Here is a 4,747-nt window from a genome sequence, read left to right as displayed (position 1 = left end):
AGACTGCTTGCATTATCTTCCTCGGAAAACTTTACATAGGAATACACTTTCAGTTTTGTATGTAGATTTTCTAACCTCTCTTTCTATAGGGAACACACACACACACACCCATAGACACATACATACACACTAACATTGCCTTTTATATATAAGTGTCTTACGAGCTTGAAATCATTACATTGATATGAGTAGTAAAAGCAGTATTCATATTTATTATTATCTTTAAATTGTTGTTAATATCAATAACGAGAGTGAATGGGGATTCTTAATAAACCTACGACGCATACAGATCTAAAAGGTGTACTTATATTAGGATGCTGGAAAACCCATTGCGATGCAGGAAATCTAGAAGGTTCAAGAATGAATAGATTCGTGCATACGTGGAAATTGTAAAGGAGGTGACGTCATTTAAAATGATTTTCTATTCAGATATTGTTATACCTCAATAGATAGGGAATTTTAGGTGAAAGTGTTTTTATCAAGTAAATATGAATATTTTTGAAAATCTATGGAATTGTATGAAAGGTTTTTTTTCTTTATTATTATAAACATCCTTTCAAGAGCATTTTAGGAATGATGTTTTGTAATATATTTCGTGACACATCCTTGAATTACTTACGATGGGTGTGGTTACATAAAGGTGAGTTTTGCCTTGTTGGGACACAATTATAGGCAATCAACTTAAAGTCGATGCCCTTCTTAATCAGATTCAATGTTGAGTTAACCTTCCGGTACTGATAACTCTTTTCTCTCGTACATCTCTGACCTCAATGATAACTTTATTGTGTTTGAATTGCATTAGTGTAAGAAGAACTGTCTAAGCCTTATACCCAAAACACCCCTTTTATGTACTAAATGATATAATATCATATATCAAATGAAAGCTTTATTATACAAATTTCAGAATTATAAACGTAAATTTGATAGCTACAAATCGTAGACGCATGTGAAGATATTGCCATTAATTACAATGTTTTATTTTCAAGAACCTAATTATGTTTCATACTCATGAAGTATTATTAAAAGCCGATGGCACCTATATTTGTGCATCACGATCTTCCTGAAAACATATAAATTGATAGTAAAATACCATATATCCACTTCTTTCATCGATGAGAAATCAACTGAGGCATTTGTGTAGAAGTCAACGACGACCACTTTAATAAATAAAAGAAGTAGATGAAGTTAGATGTACCTTGCTAACAGGTCTAACTATTACTACGGAAATTTTAGGGCGTATTTATGGGAACATTTTAGTGTTCCTAATATATTAGGTAATCTTCAATCTTAATTATCATAGCAACACTTTATTGGAAGTCGTTTCAGGACTAACTACGGCAATTTTTTTGCAATATGGTCTGTTTTGCCGAGGGTTTTATTATATTGCCAGGGCTTATTCTCTCAGAAATCATATTGACCAATGCTACTGTAAATTCTACAGACATGTATCTATCAATATCAACATTATAAAATTAATTTCCTATAACCTTACTCACCATGATCACTTTCATCGTTATCTGACTAAATATAAAAAAATATATTCATCAATCATCATAATCCTCTTCTCCCTAATCTAAATATTTAGGTTGCACGGGCTCAGAAAATAAAGTTAGAATCTCACAGCAAGTATACCGTATGGGTTGGAATATCCCATGTTCCTCTATATGGCCATAATCTGTCGGGCAAACATCTTTTAATGGATCCCTCATGCTGGGATGTTTCAGTGATATGTCACGTAATTGCTACAAGCAAATTTAAGCATCAGTATTTTTGCAAGGTGGAAGCATGTCTGGACGAATCCCTTCAATTTTCTTCAAACGACTGACTTGTTTTGCAGGTTTGTAACTTTTAGGCCTCGAACACGCTAGCCACTCTGTGGCACCATAAGTGGCTGCGCAAAGTGGCGGGCCATAACACACTAGCCACTTTTTAGAGCCACAAGTTGCGACCACATGTGGCGACCACATGTGGTTATGTTTTGAATACCCGGCCACACATGGTCGCCACACCGATATCACTACATCTCAGTTTCAGCATGGACTCTAAGGAAGAGGCACTGTCACTGCTTATACTTCTACGATGTCACCGCCCCCATCGTCGGAGAGCGCTATAGATGCACACAATTACTGCTTCGAGATTGACCCACGGACAGTTTTACATGATAATGAGTGACTTAAGAGCAGATGATGATAATTTTTTTGACTACTTTAGGATGACCCAGGAGAGTTTCAACGAACTCTTGGCCATAATTGGCCCCCACATTCGCAAAGACAGTACACACCTAAGGAAGAGCATTCCATCTGAGGAGAGACTTGCCATAACATTAAGGTATGTAAATAATACAATTATTTTTAATGAATTTATTAAACTGTATTTCAATGAAACTGTACTGCAATCCAAAGCTACATTTCCTTTCCTATATCGCTAAGATTATAAATGCTTCCAATGATAACATTTCTGCTGTCACTTCAGTGTTTTGTTCACAAATTACTCATGACTGAATCATCTGACTATGGGGATACCGCTTGTATTTCAGATAGTTGTAGAGGTGATGGTGTACAGGGTAGTACGGGTTGGCTTTGAGGTACTGTTGATTGTGCATGCATGATGCTAGGAGCGAAATTGTGTGATGTGTGACTCACATGTGAATATGGACTTGGGACTGTTTGTTGATATGATGTAAAATGCAGATGATTTGGATGTTGTTTATACCTCTTGATCACATTCATGATTTCAAGCTTAGCATCGAACTTGACACTCTCAGGAATACTCTTGAAGTCAGGCACCAGACCAAGAAGGAAATCTGTATCATGATCGTGAGGGGAGGTTGCATTCTTAGCTAAAGCTTCCAGAATAATCTTTTCATCCGAATGTACAGTTGATTTCTTCCTTTTTACATTAGAAGTGGAAGGTGCAGGCTCCCCTGGGTTTTCTCGTTCATCTCCCTGTTCTGTAGTATCCTCGACATTTTCAGCTGCATGTGGTTTTGTTGCGCAAATTTCTTGAAGAAAAGACAGCTGTTTGAAGTACAAATATTACTTCCTCCTACTTCCTGCGCCAGATCCCGATTTTTCTTTCTTCGACAATGTCAATTCTCATCTATAGGAGTCCCTCAAACTCTTCCATTTCCGTTATAGATCTGTAGCTGTAAGAAGATATAAAGATTATTTATAAAGTTATTAGTCTACACACTAGCTTCATCTAAAATAACTACATGAATAAAATTTCAATGAAAGCACAACGTTTTTGCATGTATTATTATTTGTCGGGTTAAATTAAAGTCCCGTCAAAATCTAAGTAAAATGAGTTTCATGTTATAATATGCAACCTTCTCTCCCTATACGTATAGCCACATACGTAAGTAAATGCATTTAATTTAGCAATAACATACTGATTTTTAAATGTTCTATTCAGGATCTTAGCAACAGGGTGTTCCTCTTTTGAACTATATTACACTTTCCAGTGTGGGAGTTCCACCGCCAGAGGGATCGTGCAAGAAGTGTGCAAGGCAATTTGGGAGTATCTACACACCCTATGTTTATCAGAATTAACAAAGGAAGAATGGCTGAAAACTGAAGAAGGCTTTCGTTGTGAAGCACAGTTTCCGAACTGTATAGGTGCCATCGATGGCAAGCATGTGAGGCTCATAAAACCAACTGGCAGTGGTTCTAACTACTTTTGTTACAAGAAGTATTTTTCAATGGTGTTGTTAGCTATATGTGACGTAAACTACAGGTTTACTTTTATAGATGTTGGTTATTATTGTAAATTATCAGACTCCTCAATCTAAAAAAACAGTAACCTCTACCAAAAAATGCAGCAAAATACATTGAACATTCCTAGCGATAAACCAGTGCCAATAAATGGGGACCCACTTCCCTTCGCTTTCGTTGGCGATGAAGCTTTTGGCCTCTCTACTCACTTGCTATGCCCTTATGGGCTAAAAAAATCTCCAACAAAAAAAAAAAAAAAAAAAAAAAAAAAAAAAAAAAAAAAAAAAAAAAAAATTCTAATTATCGCTTATCAAGAGCGAGGCGATACATCGAAAGTGCTTATGGCATTCTCACAAATAAATGGTGCATATTTCATAGACCACTGGATTTACATGTTGAGAATGCCAAAAACATTATCAGGGCATGTTGCACTTTACACAACTTTGTAAGAGAAAGGGATGGCGTACAGTTTGGAAACACACTGAATGTTGTATGTCTGAATGATGGTGATGGGAACAGAGTGTAGGGCAAGTCAATGTGTAAAATAGTAAAGGATGTAATGTTTTATAAACTTTTTTCTAAATCATTTCTAGCGTCACTTATGTATTAGATATACATTATTATACAGCTCTGTATGAAATACTAGACTTACAATATCAAATATTGTAAATAGAAATAGATGAAATGTAATACTTACTTCCTTTGATTTTTCCTTTGCAATCCATCTCACTGAAGTTGGGTACGAATATAGAGCATAATATCTCCCATGCCTTTGCTTTCAAAATTTTGTTGCTGTATTCCTTGAGGCGTACGTCCCAGATCGATGGCCTATCTTGTATTTCAATAATAAATCGGTCTGTGTCCAAGCCGAATGAAGCCACGGCAGATACAGCCCGGACTACAAGTTTGTCAAGTCACAATCTGCAAACAATAACAAATGGTATTTCAAATAATGCCAAATGTGGGAAACAAATTTTAAATACGATTACAATGACAGAATAATGCCAATGATATCTTACTTAGCAGTGATTAAA

At 35.8% G+C, this 4,747-nt stretch overlaps 1 pseudogene; it reads left to right on the top strand.

Annotated features, from left to right (window-relative positions):
* The first annotated feature begins 2,035 nt into the window (after positions 1–2,035).
* LOC137644741 (uncharacterized) lies at positions 2,036–4,239 on the top strand (annotated as a pseudogene).
* The last annotated feature ends 508 nt before the right edge of the window (positions 4,240–4,747 follow it).

The sequence above is a fragment of the Palaemon carinicauda genome, chromosome 8 (genome assembly GCF_036898095.1).
Source record: "Palaemon carinicauda isolate YSFRI2023 chromosome 8, ASM3689809v2, whole genome shotgun sequence".
In the NCBI taxonomy this organism is placed as follows: Eukaryota; Metazoa; Arthropoda; class Malacostraca; order Decapoda; family Palaemonidae; genus Palaemon; species Palaemon carinicauda.
Note: the sequence above shows the minus strand (reverse complement) of the source record. Positions and strands in the feature narration are given on the sequence as shown.